The 24,853-nt window shown below is 41.2% G+C and overlaps 1 protein-coding gene across 2 annotated transcripts in view; it reads right to left on the bottom strand.

Annotated features, from left to right (window-relative positions):
* Positions 1-24,628, bottom strand: part of GNG2 (G protein subunit gamma 2) — a 116,290-nt gene extending 91,662 nt beyond the window's left edge. Inside the window, exons 1-2 of one of the 2 annotated variants that reach the window (XM_057723866.1) lie at positions 24,301-24,628; positions 7,989-8,029 (exon numbers count right to left, since the gene is read on the bottom strand). The gene's annotated coding sequence lies outside the window, so the exon portion shown is untranslated. Of the gene's footprint in view, positions 1-7,988; positions 8,030-23,949; positions 24,021-24,300 lie in introns of those variants that run through there. The other variant, XM_057723867.1, reaches the window with a different exon arrangement.
* Between the last annotated feature and the right edge of the window lie 225 nt (positions 24,629-24,853).

Raw genomic sequence — 24,853 nt, 5'->3', positions numbered from 1 at the left:
ACTAAAAATAGAATAGCTACTTTAAGGTTGATTATCTTTGATGATGCCAAAATGTCATTTATAAATCTGTAAAGCTCTTTGAAGTGAAAAAGATAAAATGTTGAAATATTAATATGGTGCTCTGTTTATTTTTGTGTCATTGTGTGTGTGTTGACCATAGATTAGGACAGGAGAGAGAAAAAAGGCACTCACTGAATTAACCTGAACCAGTGAGGTAAGATCTATCTCTGTATTTATGATAGGTATCTATTAGAACTTAAAGAGTATTTGAAAGGGGATACCCAAAGGAAATCTGGGAACTCTGGCAGCTTTCATTTACCTCTGCATAACACCAGATGGCTCTTACAAAGCTCTCACTTCTTATTTTCCAAATGAGTGGTAATTTCATTCCTTCGACTTTTCCTAGTTCAATGCAACATATCAATGAATACTATCATCTTGCATTTGTACAGCATTTTACAATTTACAAAGTATTTTCCTATTCATTATCTCAACTCATCTTTATAGTAGTTCAGATATACAGTAGTTCAGTGAAAATGTTAAAACCCCCATCTTACAGATGAGGAAACTAAGGCCCAAAGATATCAGACAGGACTCCTTCAGTAGCAACTTGACTTAGGTTAGGTAAAATGTGGGAATATGTTAGCTCACATCAACTGGATTGATGGACTTCAAGTCTCACTGGGCTCTCTTCCCTTCCCTTTATCTCTCTATCTCTGTCTCTGTCTCTTTCTCTTTTGCTTCCCCTTTGTGCATCAGACTTTACTCTCTCAGCAGATGGAAACATGGCCTTACGTGATTCTTACTACCTTGAGACTAGAAAGGGTGGGACCTCTCCTCCCTCAACCTGAGTTGGAAAATTTCAGAGAAAGAATCTATTGGCCCTTGCTGGGTTGCATGCCCACCCTTCAAACCAACCCCTGTAGGCTGAAATACGATGGCTTCCCCAGCTTGGGTCAAGCCTGCATCCCCCTGGCCAGTACTACCCAATCAAACAAAACAGGAATAGACACAGCCAGTGGGGAACCTGGGAAGAGGGCATACGGACTGCGCTAAACAACTTGCCCACAGAGCAGAATCAGAACAACTTCTAACTGGATCTTCAGATGGCAAGCCCAATACCCTCCCCTTCACTTCCAGCCTCTCGCTACGGGGACCACAGCAGTGCTACCAAGCCCCTCTCTTCCTCAGGGTTGCCCGTGTGGTCTGGTTCAACGCTGAAACTTGGAAAACACTCAGATTCTCATCCTGATCCTGTCACTCATCAGCTGTGTTCACGGGCAAGTTACCTAACTTCTGGGAACCACAGCTTCCTCCTTTGTAAAGGAAACAGTTTCTGCATCACAGGGTCATCAAAAGGTTAAAGGGAGATAAGGTACTCCAGATGACTTTGAAAGCCATAAAGAACTACCTTAAGGCTTATTACTTACATTCTGTATGTAAATCTTAGAGGCTAGAATTATAGAGTAACAGTCTTCTGTTGTCATCCTCCCTACCACCAGCCCTCTGTTGGCATCCCTTTGGTTCTGACATTTTCACTCTTTCAGTTTTAAAAAGTGCATTTCAAAAAGAAGCATCAAATGGTGTCTCACAATGAAGAGATTTAGTCCAGAAGAGAAATTTATGAACAGACGGTTCAATGGCACTTATCATACTCACATTTTCAATACAGATTAACCAGGAGATGGAAAATTTCTGGAGGACACACAAGAAACTATTAACAGTGGTTTCTATTAACAGTTGGTGTCTGGAAAAAGAAACTTCTCTTTTTTATTTATTCCTGTGTCTACTACTTGAATTTTAAAAAATCTTACACATATATTCCTTTCATAATTAAAAAAACTAAAAAATAAAAGCTTAGTTATCACAGAAAAGGAATATAGTATACACCTAGTATAGTGTCTGACATTTAAAAAGCTTTCAATATATTCTTGCTTATTGATTACACTAGGTATTTCTAGTTACCACCTATCCAGCAAAGTAAAATCAGCTTCACTCGAATAAGAGCCAGCTCTCATCTCTGTGAAGGTACACTTTCCATTAATCACATTATGAGGAGTGCTCCCTACCGCCTGCTGAGGATATAGTTTTAAACTCTTACACCTCCACACACCACAACTGAAACCTACCTTCTTAGCGCCCAATTATAAAACTCAGCACATCCGGCTACCTCTCGACTCTATTACTGCTGTTCTAGTAAGCACATCTATTAACATCAGAGGACACTGGGCTTCTAGGAACCATTCTATCTTACAGCTGGGGGTTTGCATGATATTTTCTAAGACATTAAAGGTTACATGGAAGCATATGCCAAAGCTAAAAGACAAATTTAAATAGCATTTTAAAAAAATGATGCAATAGCCATGAAGTTTGGATGCTGTGCACCGGTTAAATGCCATCCTGGTTGCCTAGTTACATCTCTGCAAAAGGTCAAAAAAGTTGTCTCTAAATCTAGAAGGAATTAAAAACCTTAACGTTTCGCCGTTAAACCACGGATGATGTGTGAACCCCTATGCTGTCATCCCTTAAAATAAGTGCCCATTGGACTTGGATCAGGTGGCAGCCCTCGGGAATGTCTAAGGAGATATTGTGAGAAGAGACATTTCTATATATGAAATTTGTTACCATGCTCACATTTCATTAAAGTTATCACATCTGGACTCTTTCTGTTTTGTCGTATCCAGTTTGCAGTCTGCTACTATAGGATATTAAAAAACTCTCCAACCTAGTTGATAGAACCTCTGTCCCATGAGAGGTTGGAAAAAAGTCCAGTGTTTTAAATTGTTAAACTTAAAAAAATTGCTTTATTGCAATCAGCTTTGCAAATTATAGGCCATTTTATGATCCAGTAATAAAAACTATGCGTCTTAATAATAAACAACTAGCGTCTCAACTCTCCGAATTTCCTGATTGGTTCTGCCTGGCAGACACTTTTAAATCCAAATATCTTCTCCCAGGAATGGGACAGGATAGAACAACAGTTTTGGTCTAGAAATTTAAAAACATGAGTGTATTAAAATGGTTGAGACTTCCTCCAGAATTTGAAGATAGGGAGAAACAGTCTTTTTTTTCTTCCTCTTGAAGTTCAACATTTTTTTTTTTTGAGGTAAAATTCACAAAACATGAAATTAATCATTAACCACTTTGAAGTGTAAATTCAACGGCCTTTAGTACATTTACAACGTTGTACAGCCATCATTTCTATTTCCTTCTAAGCACTCCTATTACTCCCAAAGAAACCCTGCACTCAAAGTAGTTTTAGTTTGAATCATCTGGCTCTCCTATTTACATTTACTCTGTAATTTCTCTTTGGAAAGGAATAAAAGAATCTGAGTTTAAACAACAGCATAAGGATTTCATCTCCTTTCATTTCTTCTGGAACTTGTTTGATTCACAAAAAAATCACAACCCAGCTGAGATTCAAAGCAGAAAGGAGGCTAGTCTTAACAAAATTAAACCCGGATTGAGAGTCTTAGAAGGAAGGAACCCCAAAAAGGGATTGACAAGAATATCAGAATAACTCACAATCTATCCAAACCCAGATCTTACCTCCATGACTAACAGTGGACAATCTTTTTTCGAAAGAAAAAAGAAAAGAATTGAAAGAGAATCCCTGTACCTACCAACTAGAACAGTTTAGAAGATAGGAAACAAACACATTTTTTTAAGAAAAAAAAGAAAGATTGTCAGCTCCTAAAAGTCAAAGCCTATTTTGGGGAAGCTAATGTAATGCCCTTTCAAGTACACTTACAATCTCCTTGTCCCAGTGGCTTAGAGAATAAAAATCTCCAAATAACGGTTACAGAAGTGTAAGTAATGAGGCCTCTCCAGCATTCCCGTTTTCTCAGTCTGGCTTTGCTGTGGCGGAGGGCAGGGCAGGGCATCATGAAAGCAGGGAGGAGGAGCTAAGAATCGTCACCCAGATGCAGCCACTTCCTCACATCAGGTAGGTAGCTCACGCTCTACCACTGGGAGTCAGAGAGCACCACGTTCTTAGAGCTGGACAAGATTCCAAGACATGATCCTCTCAATCCCCTCCCCTGGGGCATTCAAGGTAATCTTCCTAATACTTATCTATTCTTAAACATTCTATGCTGTCTCTTAGAGGAGAAAAGTCCAACTTTGTTATACAAAAGCCAGGATTCAAACTAAGAGACCGCCATGCTGCTTTGGCAAACTTGCGTTTGTAATTTCCATACCTGCTGACATGCTGAAAAAGATTCAGTGAGGTCCTACGGTCACCCCAATAAGAAAGCTATTAACGCTGTGATCATCAGAGACACAGGTAACACTGGAGAATTAAAAGAGTGAGAATTGAAAGTGTTATGAAACCTAATAACACTTTATAAATGTTACTGGTTCTTCTGAGGTGGTTTCGGGCAAACGTGTATATGTGGATACAGATTTTTCAAGAGTTAGAGTCACCCTTATCCTCAACCCAAACCCTGGAGGTTACTGCATCAGTGTGACAGTCACTTCCCACTAGAGCTGTTTTAAGATATCTAGGGGCCCAACTGTCCCAAACTGCCCAGAACTCCGGGAGTTTTAGCACCGAAGCTGCCAAGTCCCATGTGACCCCTCAGACTTGGACAAATGAGGATGGTTTCTTATCCTACAGTTAGCCCTGAGTTTGGCCTTCAGATTTGTATTGTTGACCTGTCTAGAAGTGGATAAAAAGGGGACTCGCTACAAAAATAGCTGCAATGTTTAAAATCTCCATCAAAAATTTCTGGCTATATCCTACGCCGGAGATGGTTTTTTTTAAAAAATAACCCAGTGATCCATTTCATTCACTAGGGAAGCAATGGTTTCTTACTTTGTGGGGATGACCTACCTAATGTATAGTGGAAATTAAACCACACTTAGAAGTTAGCTATAATAAATACCACTACAGTCAGGTTCTAAAATATTATGTTATTTTTTCCTCCAACTTCCACATGTTAGAGCCTAATAAATAAAGCGTAATGTGACAGGCAGACATAACGGCACAAAATAAAAATCTCACATTTCTTTGGTGCTATTCAAAGACCCTGGAACCTGCACACTGTAAGCAAACTCCCCGGAGATGGAGGAATGCCAAAAGCAGCACACACTCCAGAGGTCACACCCATAGTACCAGAAAGTCTGGCCAAGGAAGGAGCCGTTGGACTTCAACCTGTCCACTTGATCCAATGCCAAATACTCAAAGAAAACTAAAAGCCTTCAGTGCCTGTATCTACACACAGGATTTGCAGAGTCAAGACAAGAACTTGCTTCATCCACTTGAGAACCCTAAGCCTCCTCAACCCTATAGGATGAAATGTAAGATAATCCTCTCTCTGCTACTGGAGGCATTTCTATCTTTCTGAACAATTAATCTCTTTTACTTTGTAGCAGGCAGAATAATAGTCCCCAAATAGGTCCATGCTCTAATCCCTGGAATCTGTGAATGTGTAACCTTACATGGAAAAAGGGACTTTGAAGATATGATTAAATTAAGGACCTTGGGATGGGGACAGTATCTTGGATTATCTAGGTGTGCCAAATCTTGTCACATGGGTCCTTAAAGTCAAAGAACATTTCCTGGCTCAGTTCAGAGGAATGAATCTGGTGGAAAGACACATGGAGTGCAAGGCTGTTGGCTTTGAAAATGGAGGAAAGGGGACTCTAGAATTCTCCCCTAGAGCTTCCAGAAAGGAACACAACTCTGTCAATACTTTGCCTTTAGACCAGTAAGATCTCTACAGAACCTAACTTGCAGAACTGTGAGATAACATATTTGTACTGTTTTAATCCACCAAGTTCATTATAATTTGTCACAGCAGCAAACAAGAAATGAATACATCCATCACTGCTGTTCAATCTACATAATGCCTTAGCAGTATTTTGCTTTAAATTTCAGTATTTGACCATTTCTTACCTAGCATTTAATTTGACATAAAAAATGGATTTGGTACTGGAACAAATATGCTCAAAATCCCTCCAACAGTGCAAAACAATATTTCCTTTTACATGTCTATTTTGTTTAGCTTCTTTCTTTAGTTTGTTAGCACAGAGACCACTTACATAAGGAACTATTTTGCATAGCTGAAACCAGTAATATTGCATGAAGCAAAACTTCTTGTAGGTGAGAGTGAAAATGACCACCTCTTTAAAGGTGTGAAAAGACACAGTGGTTCTCAATGTCTCCTTAGGGCACTCCGGATACCACGATGGCTGGACGATGCCACTGGCCTTTTGAGAGCCAAGGACAGGGATACCAGAGAATACAATGAAGAATTGCCCCATTCAACATGCCAGCAACCCCCACTGTGAAACTCCATTTGGATTGATTTGAAGCACTGAAGCACATCTATTAGTATGAAAGAAATTAACACCAACATCAGACAGAGAACATGAAATACTTATTTTCAAAGTTTTCATTATTAAGAATATGTGGTAGAATGTAGACCTGGCTCAGCCCTCACCTGAAAGATATTAAGGGCTTAACTCCACAAGAACCTCATTATGGGGTCGCAAAAGCCATACATGGTCTTAAAAGCACACATACACACTGGTCTTCCTCTAATAAGCTTTAGACCAGAGATTCTCAACCCTGACCACACACTGTAATCACCTGTGGAGCTCTTAAAAACTACAGCTGTTCCGACCTCTCCCTGAGGGATTCTGATTCAGCTGGTCTGGGTAAGGTCTCCATATCAGTGCTTTCAAACACTTCCCTGGAGGTTCTGACGTGCACCCAGGACTGAGAACCACTGCTCTGTACCACCCATGGGCAGTCTAACGGGCATATCCATCTGGATGAGGCCACCCCACAGATTTGAATCTGTTCCTCTCTTCCTGTATCTGTAGCCCAGCTGTCGTCACCTACTGAATCTTCCAAAAGAGAAAGTTGGGAGTTTTTCTAGCTGTCTCCCTCTCCATCTTTAATCAGCAATTCCATCAGTTCTCCCATATCCAGCCCAGCATTTCCAAACCCAAGACATCTACTGGTCTCCCTTCCATGAGTTTTTTTCTCTATCTCTTCGCCTGAGAAGGTTCTGACACTAGTAAATACTAAATATTTGCTGAATGAGTAAATTGACGAATGGCTAGCTTTGGCAAACTAAGTTCGGTTAAAAGCATGTTTTATTTGCATTTTTCTGTAGCTATGAAATTGTTATGTAAATAAACAATTAAAATCCAACAGCCAAATTCAAGCAATTGCTGTATAATCCAATGGGGAAAGAAGAGAAGTCGGTGGGGGTATAGATGAAACATACTGGTCATGAACTGATAATTGTTCAAACTGAACGATAGGGATATGAAAGTTCATTATATTATCCTCTCTCTTTTGGCATACGCTTGAAATTTATCATAATGAAGTTAAATTTTAAAATGGGGGGGAAAGTCCACATGAGGACCAAAGGAAACTGTATCTCAGCTGGGGAGAGAAAACACATTGACACCTGTCCCGGCAACATGGTGACCTTTCAAGTCTACAGCTAGATTCAAATGGCTTTAGTCAGTTTCAAAAGCCGAGTCAATTTCTTCAAGAAGAAACCCCACCACTATTAAATTGACCTTTTATTGTGACTGTTGTCGCTGCTAGAAAAGCACTTATCATGTCTACAACCCATGTGTTAGGAACAGGGTTTACCCTTCTCTGGCCTAATCTACTCTGACATCCGTCTTTCACTGTCCTCAATGGCTGCCACCAATTAATCATGTTTGGTGACACAGAGATACATTTTGTTAAGGCAGTGACCTCAAAGGCTCTCCACACTCAGGGTTTTAGCAGAAAATGGGGGACATCTGAGTGAGAAATCTGACTTTTAACTATCATTAAGGAGAGCCGTTTTTTTCCTTTAAATCCTGAAGTCACGTCAACATTGGTAAAGACCATGAATGTTTCTTTTTGATCAACATCACGTGTTAAATACTTTCATCTAAAGGCTTAAGGTTTTTTTTTTTTTATCTCGTGAAGTTCTGATTTAATATCCTAGAAGAAAACATTTCAGAATTCTTACCTTTTCAATTCCCAAAGCCTGAGGCTCCCTGGCAGATCTGGCTGTTGAGAAAGCAGAGAGGAGAATGTATTGTTTTTTTTTTTTTAAAGGAGAAATAACATGATACATAAATCTGAACAAGCAAATAAATGTTTCTGTAAATAGGATTTGGTGGTGATGGCGGAATAGCTTGAAGGGCAGAGGGGCCCGCAGGTTTACATTTCTAAGCCAAGAAGCAAACATTTTGTTAACTCTTTTTCTTTGAAAAAACACATTTGTGAAAATAGGAGTCCCTTTCTTTGTGAACTTCCCTAGCCTGCAAGAAAACATGAAAACACGAAGGCAAGCAGAGTTCTTGGTGACAGAGGCTGTGTACCAATGAGATGAATAAGTACAAGCTTTCCTCCTGACCCAACTTGATTAGCTCCCAGCAGGACCAAAGTGGCAGATACACTCTTGCTCCACGTGTTAGGGATGGGGAGGGGTGGGGGGGGGGCTCCATTCGTGGGTATCTAACCCTTTAAGAGGGCAGACTGGACAAGTTAATGGTTAAAAAACATCTTTAGCATCCAAAACTGAAGGCTGTTTAGAAGTGGAAACACCTATACCCCTAGCCACTAATGACCTCTGCGGATCTGAGCAGAGTTGGCCTGATTCTGCCAAGTGCGAGTGCGGTTCATATCTGAGAAAGTTCCTATCTTTATTTCTGAAAAGATATCCAGCAGCCAGCTCAAAAGGAACCGCCTAAGCCTCGGGGAATGCTGTACCATTCCTATTTTGTTACGTCTCAGAACTAAGAGGTACGTGGCGGCTGGAGCATTATGACCGAGGGTGGGAAACAAATTCACGTCGGGTCCTAAGACCAAATGAGCATCCCTGTCTCCGGAGATCTCCCATCGCTTAAGACTGGCGTGTGTGCTAAAACCTCAGCCCAACTGATTCTATTCCCAGATGACTATAAGGGACCACATGGTTTTAAATGAGCCAACATTATTAGAAAACCATTATCTCATGATTAATGACAGCAAAGGAAACAAAAACAAGCCAAGGGCAGAAAACAACCTATTTTCAGAGAATAAACCCTAGGGATAAGAGTGATTCGTGGGACTTGCAAAACCAGCCTTGAAGGGAGCTGTGGGTCCTGCATGTTCACACACTATTGGGAGAGCGTGAATTGCCGCAGTCCCTCTGGAAAGAGTTGGGCAACATTTATCAAGAGCTCAGATATGTTCTCACCCATTGTCTTACTGATGTCATTCCTTGACTTGATCCAAAAAATGCAAAATATAGACAAAGAAGCATCACCAAGATGTTAGAAATAGTCTAAATATTAATAACACAACCTATTAGGTAAAACAGAAAAACTCCACCACGATGGAACTTGGAAACAATAAATAGAAAAGATTTAAATGGTGAGGAAAAATACACATGAAATAAAGTTATGTGAAAAGAGAATGCAAAATTATACTTACAGTTTGACCTCAGCTAATTTTCTAATATCTACCTATTATATATGATTTTTTCTAATACATTTTCTTTAGGATTTTTCATATGTAATAATCTTCTAATACATCACATATAATATCTTTCTGATATATATCTTTCTAGAAAAAAGTTTGGAAGATACATCAAAATGTTAACAGAGTCCTTTTTGTACAGAAAATGGAAGTACCAGAAATTGCTAGATATGCTCCAATATCTGCTTCCTTCTTCTTCCACGCTTGTGATGGAATTCTAAGCTAAGCACAGACATGTCAAGAATAATGCTGGGAAAAGGTGTGTGGCCATGCAACAAAGTTCAAGGGGATGGCTGCAAAAGTGATCAGTGCAACTTCTGGGTCAGGCCCTCCCCTTTCCAACTCTCTCCCTTCCTACTGGCTATAGTGAGGTCTTTACGGTGAGGAGACACTTTAGACCATAAAGCAAGGAAAACATGCAAGGAATGATGTGACAGTACGATAGAAGGAGCCTGGGTCCCTGTGTGACCTTGTGGAGGAGAGTTTCCTTACCAGCCCTGGACCACACACCTCTGGATTGTCATGCGAAAGAGAAATAACTTCTAACTTCTGTCTGCCGCTGTGAAATCAGGTCTCTGTTATATGTAGTTCAACTATCAACTTAATTAGTGGAAGGGGTCAGTCAATTTTTTTTACACTTTAAGTATTTTCCAAATTTTCAATGATTACTGTGAATTAATTTCATCATCAAGAAAAATGGTTAAGCATTGTTTACTAATCTTAAAAAAATTAAGACAGCATAGAATGAAGTTTGGGTAATATGTGCCTTCTTCCCACATAGGAGGGGAAAAATGAAATCTACAGTTTTGAGAAATAATTATTACACTCTATGCCAGGCAAAAATCACGTACAAACTCCTTTCATTTGCATGACCCTTTAATCATACGCCATGGCACTTTATTTCAAGCCTTTTGAAAAACAGTTTTATTTTATTTTTTTTAATTTAATTTAATTTTTTTAAATTATTTTTTTGGGGGGTACACCAAGTTGAAAAACAGTTTTAATAAGGAAAAGTTGTAGAAATAAAATCTGCATGAGGAATATTCTAAAAAACCTCTAGTCAATGTATTTTATACTTATCCATTTACGAGGATACCTAGGCTTCTTAAAGTAAGTTTTAAAACATTCTTAAAAACCAGTTTTGTATGTGCACTAACTCATACCTTTAATTTAAGGGTGTTGTTTGTTCTCCATATAGAATCATAATGAATCACTCCTCAGTAATTCCACTTTGTTGACTGTCCATCAGAAAAGTGTGTATGTTGATTTTACTTTCCCCTGGAGTGGTGACAGATTTGTCAGAGCTCACATAACTTCCTTGGTCTCCTCTGTGACCCAGGGGCCTGTATTATAAGATGGCTGTCCAAGATAAAGGAGTCATATCTACTCCATAAAATAGAGAAAAGAGACCTGGCCTGCTTGGGGATCAGATCTGAAACAATGGCCTCACTAAAACCCGTCTCTAACTGTATTAGAATAACGCACTGAGGATCCTTTAAATCTGTGATAATATTATGCCAGTGGCATCTGGCACCTTTTAGAGCTTATTAAAGCCCTGTGCACCTGCACACCAGACACTTCCCAGGTAGACCTTAGAGGCTTATATGTAATTATACAGCAGATAAAGGACCTATTTTCCCCCCTTCTTCCCAAGAGAATGCCAAATGGTCCTTTTCTCCCCTGTGAATCACAACATCCAACACTAATATGGCTAGCTGATATTCAATAACAAAGAGAGGATGCCAGAGTTTCTTCACTTCCCTCTCAGGATGACTGTGCCAGTATGTTCACGAGAAACCCTGACACTCTCTCTTGAAATAGTCAAATTGAAGCTGATAGTCGAGGCTCTGAATTCTCAGTTTCTCTCCCCCTCTTCCCTTTACAGGAACATAAGCAACCCAACTCCACAGGCCGAATTACCATGGTAACAACATGCGCTGTGATTATGAGTGTGTTTGTTTTTCAAAATGACTCACAGATTATTCCCCCAGAAGCCCCAGACACACAGGTTTCTGGCTGGCTTATAAAATCTATCCAAAGTTTTCTTGCAAATTTCTTGCTCCTCATAGCACAACTGGTGTGATGGAGAGAGATCCATCAAATCAATATGCCCTTCTCCTTAAGGATGAAAAAACCCCACTTGGTTCCTTAAACTCTCCAAGATTAATCAATTTAAAACTCAGGTTAATAATGAAATTAATTTGAGTTTGTACACTGGAGATAATTAATCTGTTCCTAATTTAAATAATTAAGGTATTTCATAATGTAGTTTTAGAGACCCAAATGAAATAATCAGGTGAAATAAAATCAGCAGTATAAAATATCAAATAAAATAGCCTACATCTGTGTGTACATGAGCAATCACATGCAGAGTGTTTTAAAAGAATAAATGTCTTTTTTTTAATTCAAAATGCATTTTCTTTTCCTTAACATTGTCTGATCATAACAATACAAATTTATTCTAGGATAAATGTAAATCTTAATGCTGAGATGTTTTTAAACCAAGGTCTAAAATAAAGAGACTTATTTTTAAAAAGCAAACGTGAAAGAGTCCAGACATTTGGAAGAACTGGACTACTTCTATCCATTTATCAATACATACTATTTAAGACCCTCTATGTACTAAGCACCATTGTTTATAACTGAACATTGCAACAGGGCTTAGGGAAGACTATTTTCTTATTGGACACAAAAGCCATGGGCATGGCTTAGTCCCTTATCTTCTCTCAGAAGATCCTTTGCGTCACAAGGCACCATTCTGGGTGAACTTTCAGTGAGAGAGACCCTGCCTCAATGATCACATCAGGCCTAGAATTCAGAGTCCTGACTTGGGCATCATGGGTGATTGTCTCCAGGAAAAATAGGTGTTGGTAATTTTAGTACAGTGATTTTCCTCTGTATGAAATGGAAATAAACCCCATTTTAAATGAAATATTTAAATTATTTCATTTAAATTCCATTTAAATGAAAAATTTTATATAAATCTCTTTAAATTAAAATGCTAAGTATCCTGATGCTTACTTATGGTACAACATATGACAAGCAGACACACACGCACACAGCAGTCATTAAAAATGACTATCTCCAAATTGCTACATATCTTATGTACTGCTACCAATAATATTTTTCTCTCTAGAGTTTGAAGGGATAACCAGAGTGCATCAGTCAGGATAGGCTAGGTTATACTGTGGTAACAAACAATCCCCAAATCTTTTAAGACAGAACAGCTCATTTCTCACTCTCACTGAGTGTCCATCGCAGGTCAGTGGAGAGACCAACTCTGAGTTGTCTTTATTTTAAGACCTAGGCTTAAGAGCTCAGTCACTGTTTCTGTGCTTCCACCACTGTCAGTTGCCAAGGAATGAGCTCACATCCTGGTTTTTATAAGCGTCTTCCTAGAGGTGACAAACATCACTTCTGCTCATATTTCACTGGCCAATGCAAGACACATAGCTACATCGAACTAAAGCAGACAGGGACGTGTAAGCCTATCATTAGTTGGTAAGGAAAACCAGAAATATTTATGCCTAAGCACATGCATTGGTGAACAAACAATGCAAGCCTGAGACTGTTCCTTAACTAAGTCAAAATACTGATATCTGACCATGCTGGGGAAGTAGGCATAGGTGATTCCTTGCTCCAAGTTCTGAGCACCTGTGGTTCATGTTGGGCCATAATTCTGTTAAAACTCGCTAAGAACCCCATGGCAAGAATTAAAGATACTCTACTCCATCTTTCTGGTAGCAATAATAATTATACTAATAATAGCTACAATTCCGAATAGTTAATGACTAAATGTCAGGCACTGTGTTAAACACTTTACATACATTATATAATTTCCTCCTGACAATTTTGTGAAGTAGGTATTGTCATTATATCCCAATTTATAGATTAGGAAACAGAGGCATAGATAGTTTAAGCAACTTGTCCAAGACATTCTGATTCCAAATCAATGTTCTTTAACTACTACTTTATGTTCTCTAACTACTTTAACTACTCCTCTCCTGTGTATTAAGAATATTATTTTTATATGATACTATAGTATTTTAGGATTAAGACATAACAAAAAAATCAATTTTCTTTTTGCCTAGAAATTTTCACTTTTTTAACTTGAATTTTTATTTAAAAGTTTAATTAAAAGAAAATCTTGCCACTATTTGATATTAAGGTTTTTTCCCCTAAAGGAAAAAATGATAATAAAACAGTGAAATTACTTTAATGCCTATGTACAGTAATGTTCTCTAAACACAAGCATCATTCACGAAGTTTAAAAAAAATGGCCAAGGACCAATTCAATTCTCCAAGGAAAGACTCTAAAATGACAGTTAATTTTCTTTTCCTGTGTAAATTTTTTCACATGGTTCTGTGCAGATCAGATGAATACCCTTCTTAATCACAGCTCTGTTGGCAAAGTCTAGAAATTAACTTTTACTTTCCTGTTTAAAAATGCAAATATAGGAGTAGGAAGCACTCAATCATTTATTACAGAGAAGGTATTCCTACCATTAACACTTAATCCGTTAGGATGGGAATGCACAGAAATACACCTGCAGGCAAGCAGTCAAAACACTGTAATGACGGCAGCTCCATGGCAACGTCCCTCTTTCACCGCTGCTGCCTCACAAACCTAGCCTCTGAAATGGAACATCAGAATGGAAAGCAGGAACCAGGAAGAAAATGCAACAGTAATCGAACTGCGTGTTGCCTCTGCAGTTGGAAAGTGAAAACCTGTTTTCAAAATAACTCATAATCAGAAATTTCAGAGATTATGCTCTCTTCTCTTACCTATGTGGTAATCAACAAAATGCATATGTCTCTAGAGAAAACAGGGTTTTCATTTAAGTCTGACAGACATCACGCACAGAACCCGTGGCCTCTCTTGCTCATTTCTTGGCCTAGGGTGGATTTTATTTAGATCACATTGATTTAAATGACAGTCAGGAAGACTCAATTTAATTATATATATATATTTACAATGCAGAAATGCAGGGCTAGTTGTCTAAATTAAATGCCATTCTTATTGCTCACTAGGACCTGATGTAATTTCTCCTGGAATCATTTGTTTAGAAGGTGATCCTTTGCTTAGTCTCGCAGGAGCCATTTTGTATTTTCTTCCAGGACTCTTTCTCCAGTCTACTTAGATCATCACCGCCAACAAAAACAAGTTTTTCATTTGTGTGTATATGTGTGTGTTTGTTTTTCTGAAAGGAGAATGCATGGAAACACTGCTCAACTCAAAGTTGTGTTCTTTTGAAAATTTTTTAACCTTTTGGAGCCTTGATATCTTCATGTATAGGATGGAAATAATAATAGTGGTCGACTCTGCTGACTGCCCACCCTACAACCACTCGCCTCTCCTTCCCGGCTGATAGAGTCAGACCTTTTGTCTGGTGTCTGGTGACCATGTTCTTCAGAGAGGCGGGGTTACGCCAGGGCCCCACAAGGATGTTAAATTAGCCAATCTCAGCAGTTCTGTGTGCCTCGCTACTGATACGGGAGGCATGTGAGTTGTGAAGGCGAATTCTGCTGGGGGCAGCTTTTCTGTAACCTTCAAAAGAGGTGCATGAGAAGAAATAAGCCACCTCACTGTGCCTCTAGATATGGAAATCGGCCTGAAACTCTGAAATTGTAGTAGAAGCCATGTCGGCACAGTGACGGCAGCTGGCCTTAAAGGGTAAACCAACCTGCTCAGGATGTCAGGATAGGAGGAGAGAAAGAATAAAGGTTGCTGAGAACACTGTCCAGCTATAAATAACTCTGGAGTCACCCTCCTTTCGGGAGGTCTTGAATAAATGTCCATTTTGGTAGGGTATTCTTTTACCAGCAGCAAAAGTATCCTGGTGGGAAAATACTGTTCTCATCTCATAGGATTATTTTAAAAGCTAATGGAGACATGGAAAACAAATTCATGGCTACCAAAGGGGGATGGGGTGGGGGAGGGAGAAGTTAGGAGTGTGAGATTAATAGATACACACGACTGTATATAAAATAGATACACAACAAGGTCCTACTGTATAGCACAGGGAACTATATCCAATATCTTATAATAAACCATAATGGAAAAGAATATGAAAAAGTGTATATATATACATATATATGTATATACGCACACATACATATATACACATACCTAGGTATACATATGTATATCTCTGAATCACTTTACTGCACACCAAAAACTAACACAACATAGCAAATCAACTATATTTTAATTTTAAAAAAAGCTAATGGAAAGCAGTAACATATATAAAGTATTCAGCACACAGCAGACCAAACAGAATGCTCAACAAATGCTAATTCTCAACTTGATTCTTGAAACACACCGATCTTCACTCATCCAAACATGAGTGAGTGCCTGGTGCTGTGTGGTCTGAATGACTCCTTTGTGAGGTTTTTCCCTCGTTCCCCCAAGTAGAATTAAGAGCAGAAGTCACTGTTTTCTCCACTTTATTCATCTAAGAGAGAATACCAAGTACCTAAGTTTATTTTAAATAAAAAGATTGGTGTTTAATTCTGACAACAAGCCCTGTTGTGCTGACTGCAGTGCAGAAAAATATAAGTAAATGAAGTAGTCTTCCTGACTGTGTGAATCACTTTGATCTAAAATCCCACCCAGACCAAGTGCTCAACAGAGCAGCGGAGGGTTCTGCATTTGCAGTCTGCCTAGTTCAGCTGAAAAGCTGCTTTCTGTAGAGGAAAGACATTCTACAGATTCTTGCAGGTGTGTGAAAAGCACCACACTTCCTCTAGAAGTTCACCTCACCCTTATTTCAGAAAGATACCTGTACCCCCTGCTTGGGAACTCTCTCCCCGCAGCTCCTCACATGGCTGACTCCTTCCCATAAGATAGGTCTCAATTCCAATGTCATCTCAGAGAGGGCTTCAGGGGTTACCTAACAAAAGGAAAGTCCCCATGGCCACACCATCATACACACACTCTCTATTATTCAGTGTGTTTCTACTTTAATCCACGTCTGCACTTATCACTACCTGATATTTTCTTGTATCATAATTTGTTTCTGTCAGTGAGGTCCAATCCTGGCTGATTCTGATCTAATTAGTCTGGGTTGAGGCTGGGCCATAGGTATTTTTTCAAAGTACCTCTCAGTGATTTCTAATGTGCAGCCAGACTGTAAAAAACCACCAGTTTATGTGTTTACTGGGTCTCTCCCAATAGAATGTAATTTCCAAGAAAACAAAGAACTGGCCTGTTTTGTTCGTCGAAGTGTCCCTGGCCCCTTGAGGGACACATGCTACACTGCAGACATTCAGCTAAGACTTGTGGACGGACTGACTAACTGCATTGTAATTTGGTCAGTATTTGTCTGTTTCCCCAGAAGTTTATGAGCTCCTAGAATATCTAGCCCACTCTGCATAAAAAAAAAAAAGTGATTCAAGGAAGTTCATTAAACGAATGGTAAACAAACTGCACTTGTGAACCCAAATGTCCTCACCAAAAACAAAACCAAAAAACCCACAAATACATGTGAGGCGATGAAGGTGTTAATTAATCAGGTGGGAGGAACCCTTTCACAGCACATGCGTATATCCAGTCACCGTGATGAATGCTTACAATATCTTATAATTCCATTTGCCAATTACACGTCAATAAAACTGAAATTAAAAACAAACAAAAACCCAAGCTGTATTTGTGCGCTATAAGGAAGACAAAGATGAAACTGGGTGTGGCTGCTGGCCTCCAAGAGCTTGCAAAAGGAAGAACAAGCAGACTGCCATTATACACAGTAGGAAGCTCGAATGCACTAATTGCTGTGATGAAAGAACAAAAGACTTCAGGGGAGGTAAAGATTGTTTTTTATTGGGAAAGGAAGAAACCAAGGAAGATTTCATGGAAGAGACCGTATTTGAACTGAGCCTTGTAGGATGAATGGAATTTGGCTAGTCAGAGAAGCAAAACTACAGGGGTGAAGTGTGGAAGGAGAAGCAAGAAAGTTCTAGGGAAAGGCAAGAACACAGCAAATCAGCCCAGCTGGAGGTCAGGAGAACCAGAACTAAGACGCTGGCTGTCAACATGGGAAGGTGTAGATGGCGTCAAGATATGTTTCCAATGACAACGCAAAGGTCTGAGCAACTGACTCCAACTTGATTGTTTGGTGAGGAAAATAATGAAATTCGGTTGTCCTAATTGAGGGATTGAGCGAATGGGGTGTCATTAGCAGCCATGGAATCAGGCGAGGAGCTGGTTTTGAGTGGGGAAAGGCCATGGCAAACAGTGGCTTGGAGTCTCAGTTTCAGTGGGTTGCATGCTCTGGTAAGTTCGCAGGGTGCTCAACGTGCAAGTCTGGAGGAGGTGAGAGATCAGGATGGAGAATCAGATTTGGATCCCCCAGTGACAATGACAGAAATCCTAGCAGAGGATTTGATAAAGGAAGAGGGAGAAATTAAGTGGCAGAAGAATCAAATCTTGAGAACAGTCATATATGGGGAGCAGAACTTGGAGTTCATGGAAAAGTTGGGAGCCCTCAGAGAGGATGAAGGGAGGCAGAATATGCCACTCCAAAACATGCCCCTTTGGCATAAGGATTATTTTCAGCAGATTATTTTGGGAAACAGAAGACACAGAAGAAATTATGAAAACAGACTAGAAGTTACTTTTTGTAAGGGAAATTTACATTTATAAAGGAAATCTCCATTTGTAAGGGTGCCTCCCTCCCTGTTCCAGGAAAAGAAGGATAACTAACTTGCTAGAGACTCTCAAGTCAATGAAGTGGCACCAACGTCAATATGTATGTCAAATCTCACTCTTATTTACCACACTTTTCCTGGTCACTGCCCCATAACTGGCCTCCTCCACGCCTCCTTCTCAGTTTCATCTTTAGCCCAAGATGGTATTTAAGCCCGAGTTCCAAACCACTTCTCAGAGCTACTCATTTTTCCCTGGTATCTCCCATGTATACATGAGGTATACAAGTTAATAAATGTCTGTTTGTTTTCCTCTTATCAATCTGTCTTCTGTTACAGGCTTCCCAGAACTGAGGAAGGTGGAGGGAAAACTATTTTTTCTTCTCCTAGAGGTAGGAAGAAAACAAAGTTAGTAGAGGTTACCAAAGTCAAGGGGAAGCTTTGTTGGCAGCAGGTTTGTTTAAATTTTAATTAATTTATATGTGTAAATTAAGCATGGTTGCAGGCAGAGGAAAGGGCCAATGAAAAGAAGAAACCAAATATGTAGGAAGGAGGTAGAATTATTGTCAGAACATCATCCCTTAGACAATAAAAGACCGAAGAGTCCCAGTAGACAGTTGACTCCTGGCTTGAAAGAAAGGCTGTGCTAATTTGACCTAGGAAGGGAGGTGAAGGAAATGAGTGAAGACACAAGGAAGTGTGAGGTGGTAAAGTGTGAGGTTGAGGAATTCCGTAATATATACCTTCTCTGAAAAACCAAAGATGAGGTCACCTGTAATGAATAACGGGAGTGGGGGCTTGGGTTTAATGGTTTTCATTGAAAATGCAGAGGGGATAGTAAGTGAAAGAAAAAAGAAAAAACAAAAAAGGATTTTCTAAGAACAGCAATGGCCCTGCTGATGTTGTGAGGAGTCTGCAGTAGAGCATCGCCCCAGTTTCCAGACCCTCCCCTTCAGCTCTGTTGCTGGCTGCCTGGGGCAGAGGAGCATGGGAAGGTCTGACCCTGACCACCAGGCTGGCAGGGAGAGAAGGGAAGGCCAGAGAAAGGGAGGAAGGGTCAAGTGACCGGTTTTTCTAAGTCTTTCCATCAAGAGCTTGACTGTTTACACATAAGTGCCAAGAGATAAAAGGGGGGATCCTGTATTACATCTTCACTTCTAAGAAACATGTAATCACTAGAGTTTGAGAACTGAGCTCCCTCTTTTTTAATGTTTAATGAAGTCCTCTAGAGAGTCTGAACATTGTCTGAACATTGACTCCCATTAAATATAACTCGTTTTCTTTAACATAAGAGTTTAAGGGAACCACATATTATCTCTAATGATCTTACCTGAAAATCTGAATCTCAGTTCCCCATTGGCACCTTTACATTTGAACAAATTCGAACATGGAAACATAGCATATTAACTTTAAACACTACCCTCTTCTTTTTCAACAAAATAATATGATCTTCCAAGCAATTTTTAAAGTGATGAAGTATGACTTTCTCTATGCATTTGCCCTACTATGGAGGGAAGCAAAACAGAAATTGAATTGGAAGGTGAGGTATGAATCAACTGCGCAGCTCTGGAAACGTAACAACAAATTCTGCGCCTATTTTATTATCCGTCATGGAGGAGTTGATACAGGCTAGGTCTGTTCCCAGGTCATTTTTAGCTCTGCCATTCTATGATGTCATAGGCTGCGACAAAGTCTTAACCCAGCTCTGTAATTCCCCTCTCCGACCTGGGTCTAGTAAAGCCAGGCATGGATCCTCCCAGTAACTGTAGAATCAACAGATTTGCAAATTTTAAAAAGCTTGGGGTCATTATCCAACCTCCTAGTACACACCCAGAGTGCACTACAAAGACATTAACATACAATCTTTCAGGAGCTCTTCCAACCATTCGAGGTCAACACCTGCACCCACGCTACAAATCTCAGGTATCATTGCTGTTCAACAGAGTCCTCCCTAATCTCCCTGCCCACGTCGCCTCAGCCCCGTCCATACCCTGCTCATGGTTTTGGAACGGAGAGTGAAAGCTGTGGTGGGAAATGAAACACAGGATTCATTCTTCTCAAAAGTGAAATTTAGGTTAGAATCATATTTTGTTAGTAGAAACTTCTCTCAGAATCTATTGTTGCTGTTTAACTACTATAGCCTCTTTCCAAGGTTAACCCTCTCCATTCTAAAGAGTTTGAGACAATTTAGAACTGTAGTTTCTCCTCCGTTTTTCTGCACTTGCTACCTCTTGGGCATGTTTTCTCCTGCATGAGTAGAGACTAGAAAGACACTGAAGTCACAGCCAGCTCCGCCTCCTCTGTTGCAGCCTGGCCCGCAACTGACCAGCAGGATCGCGGGTCTACAATTAGGGTTGGAATTTCACTATCAGGTTCTTGATATCATCAATTATCAGGATCTATGCAGATTTTCTTTCTCCTTTTGAGTTTAAAAGTTACTTTTGAAAGAAGTATTTCGCTTGGGCAAGGATAACACTGGTGTATGTAAGAGGCTGAATACACATAGTATAATCACAACCCTTCAGACACACTATGTTAAGAGATGCCACCATTTCAAAACATCTCCTCCAAAACAATCTGATGAAGAAATGGGTAAAAGCCTTAAATAGACATTTCTCTAAAGAAGACATACAAGTCGCCAATAGGCACATGAAAAGACATTCAGCATCACTAACCCTCAGAGAAATGCAAATTGAAACCACAAAGAGATACCAATTCACCCACCAGGACAGTTACCATCAGAAACCAACCAACCAACAAACAAAAAAACCCCAGGAAATAACAAATGTTGGTGGGATGTGGAGAAACGTGGACCCTCGTGTACTGCTGTGCGAATGTAAAATGGTGCAGCTGCTATGTAGAACAGTACGGCCATTCTTCAAAAAAGTAAATGCAATTACCATATGATACGGCAATTACACTTCTGGGTACCCAAAGAGAAGTGAAAGCAGGGACTCAGACAGATACCTGTACACCCATGATCCCCGCAGGACTATTCACAATAGCTAAAACATGGAAGCAATCCAAGTGTCCATCAACAGATTAATGGATAAAAAATATAGTACACACATACAGTGGAATATTATTCAGCCTAAAAAAAGGAAGGAAATTCCAACATACGCCCCAACGTGGGTGAACCCTGAAGACATTTTGGTGAGTGAAACAAGCCAGTCACAAAAGGACAAATACTGTATGATTCCACTTATATGAGGTGACTGGAGTGGCCAGAGTCATAGACAGAAGGAGAATAGTGATTGCCAGGGGCTGGGGAGGGGCAGGAACGGGGAGCTACTGTTTGAGGGGAGCAGATTTTCAGCGTGAGAAGATGAAAAAGCTCTGGAGGTGGATGGTGCTGAGGGCTGCACAGGAATGTCAATATGCTTCAAGCCACCCTTAAAAACGGTTAAAATTGGAAATTTTATGTTATGTATATTTTACTACAATTTTTAACACATGTCCCCTGAACCTGTGAGATAGTGGCAAAGATCAAACATATGCTAACATTTCCCCATGCAGAAGGGAAAATGACCTCTGAGTGCCTACTACATACCAGGCAGGCACTCACAAATCGCACACAAAAGCCAAAACCAAATAAAACACAGCACGACAAGCTAGCAAACAAAACAACCACCACCAAATACCCTGATTATGTAGTGTTAACCCTTCTTCACAGTGAAGAAAGCAAGGTTGGTGAGTTCACGTAGCAGGTGAAAGAGGCAGCCTCAGGGGTAGGGTTCAAAGGCAGACCCGCCTGACTCTCGAAGCCTGAGTTCTTTTTGCTCCACCATGCTGTTTTCTGCCACCCACGGTTGTCTTTGAAGAGCCTTTGTGCTTTGACTGTAGAGCTTTTATACTTAAAAGTTGAGCCTGCCTTCTGAAGCAGGCTAAAAGAATCAGTCAACCAAACGCATTCACTACGAGCCCACCATGAGGCCCAGGACCGACCAGGAAATAATGGAGTCGTGTTTCCACTCAGCCATTGGCCATATGGCAGAAAAAAAAAAAACACATACAATTAAAATTTCAGTGTCGGTTGACTCCCTCAAAAGCCTCCCAGCGCTGTGGACAAAAGCTGTATGTCTTTTCCTATTCCCTATGGCCAGGAGGAGACAGTCCCATTTTCCAGGATAGGAGCTTTTCATCTTCTCCCTAAACCTCCTACCATCATACGTACTGATTTGCTGTTGCTCATTCATGTTGTGCTTCAAGCTAGAATTTAACAATTAACGAAATGTTTTGGGCTGTGAAGAAAATAGGCATCTCTTGTTCGATGTTTTCTCAAAGAGAGCAGGGGGCCTCTGGACTCCCCTGTGCCTGTGAGCCAAGGTTTCATTTTCTTACTCTTTTGTGAAACACACAGAGGGTAGGGCTGATTGTCTACACATCCGCACACAAAGCAGGGTGTTGGCACTATGTAGTGACTCCAGCCTGTAGATGAGTAAGTACCAGGCGTGAGCCCATCCTCATTCACGCAGCCCAGACTCCCAACTTGCCGTTTCATTTCGTGACAGGCAGCTTGATCACAGAGCTCGTGAGGGGCATTCTGGATCCAAGATCCACCCGAGATCTTCTCTCTGGGAAGACGGTCTTTACAAATTTTACTCTAGGAGACAGACGGGAACTGGAACCACGGAATACGTGGCGTGACTTCTTCTGCCCACAGGTTTGATTAAATTCAACGGATCTGTCGGGGGAGCTCCATGGTTTCAACATCAGTGATATTTCGCCTCTTAGTCATCACACAGGTTTAGTTTCACAAGGAAGCTCAGAAAATTAGACGTTATTTCTTTAGTACCTAAAGATTCTTATCTCTGAAAATGTGCTGCTACCCCACAAATTTTGAGAAGCCAAATCAATTGCATAAAGATGATATTAAAAAAAAAAAAAAACTACAGCTCTTCACAACTGAGGACAATGATACCTGAGGCAGCATATACACTCTCCAAGGCACATTTAGTGTTTAAAATCTACACTCTAAGAATTTATGAGTGTCTAACTATGACCTTCTTATTATTTTTACTCCATTATAGGCAGTTCTCTCCTTTGAAAATGTATCTCCTTTCATTCTAAAAATGCAAGACAAAACCTTTTATCAATGATCATTTAGTGCTCAACCGCATTTTCTGTTGCAGACACAGCTTAATTTTTTAAATCCGCCTATGCTAGGATATTAAACTCTTTCTCCTACATATCCTGCCAAAGAAATCTCACAATCTCATTTCTAATCCGTTAGACCTATTTACTGCCCTTGTATGTGTCATTCACAAGTACGAACAAGCCACGGCCACAGACGCTCCATAAGAGGAGCCACTGCTTAAGGAAATCAAAGAATAAAAATCACCTTCTGATTTCACTACTTCGTCCATGCACAGCGTATGCAGGTAAGGAAACAACCCGGCGGCACTTTTACCTGGCGTCCCTCACGGAGGCTAATAGGCACCTTGACCTAGAGACGAATGAAATCTATATAAACATAAAATCCCTATAGACCCTGGTATCTGATTCTACACAAGTTAAACCCACCACACGCTTTCGAGAAAGGATGCAACTTTAGGATAAGACCCACTGGCAAACGCTAGCTGTTTCTGAGGTTATCCTGAAAGCGGCTGCACAGAGCGAAGGAGGAAGACACCGGTTTTTAATGGTAAATACTGCCTCTCACATACGCAGCTCCAGCCTTTGTGGGCAAATTCCGAGTACGAAAGGATTTAACCCAAAAAACAAACAAAGAAGCCACATCACAGTCCTTCTGCTGCAAGATAGACGCTACCCCCGTGCCATGTGTAAGCAAGCCAGCGCAATGAACGTTTTACACCACTCACACCCCGAAGCAGGACGGCAGCGCTCCGACGATCAGCCCACAGCGTCGCAGTCCCGATTGATTGCAGCCGGGCGCTGCCCTCCTTCCGAGGCAACGAGGCGCACAGCTTCTGAACCTCTAGTGTGTTTTCCTGATGAGTCACCGAAGCTCAGCACGCATGAGGATCGTTTGTTTCAAACCGAGGGGTCCCAGATTGGGTCCTTCTCGAAAGCCCTTCTCCCAGCACCCATCCTGCCCATTTCCCCCCATCCCCGAGCAACGTGCCGCTCTCCCCTCCGAGATCTGCCCTCGACACCGCCGGCGAGGCTGGCTCTCCCTTCGCGAGGAGCCGCGCGAGAAGCCTTGCTCTTACCTGGGCTCCGGAGGCCGGCGGAGCGCGGCTCTGGCGCTGCCTGCAGCTGCTGTGCGCGGCGAGCTCGGCGCAGCCCGCCCGGCCCGGCGCGCGGGACGCGTCGCAGCAGCGCCTGCAGCCCGGGGACGAGTCCCCACCCAGCTTTGTCTTCAGTCGTCGGTCCCTCTACAGGAAGCAGCGCATCTCCCACTTCCTCCTCTTGCGAGCTGAGCGGCTTACTTCTTTCCCTCTCCTTCCATTGCGGGGCTCCCTGGGGCCCCTTCCCTTCTCTTGGGCCGCAGACACCAGTGTGACGAGAGTCCCTCTCCCGCTTTGTTCCAGGTCCCCTCGGTGCTGGCTGTTCCTTCCCTCCCCTCACTCCCGCCTCCTCTCTCGGGCCCCTTGCCCGCACCCAGCCTGCTTGAGGAGCCTGAACCTGGAGGGCTGTGGCCGCTGCTGCTGCCCCGTCGGGGGGTCCCCGGCCCCTGGCCACCCAGCGCCAGCCCCCACGGCCCCTCCTGATTTCCTCTGCTCCCTATCAAGCCAGCCAGCTGGGAGCGTGCAGCTTCCTGCT

This window comes from Hippopotamus amphibius, chromosome 2, assembly GCF_030028045.1.
Source record: "Hippopotamus amphibius kiboko isolate mHipAmp2 chromosome 2, mHipAmp2.hap2, whole genome shotgun sequence".
NCBI lineage: Eukaryota > Metazoa > Chordata > Mammalia > Artiodactyla > Hippopotamidae > Hippopotamus > Hippopotamus amphibius.
The sequence above is the reverse complement of the archived record's forward strand: the minus strand, read 5'-3'. Positions and strand labels throughout refer to the sequence as shown.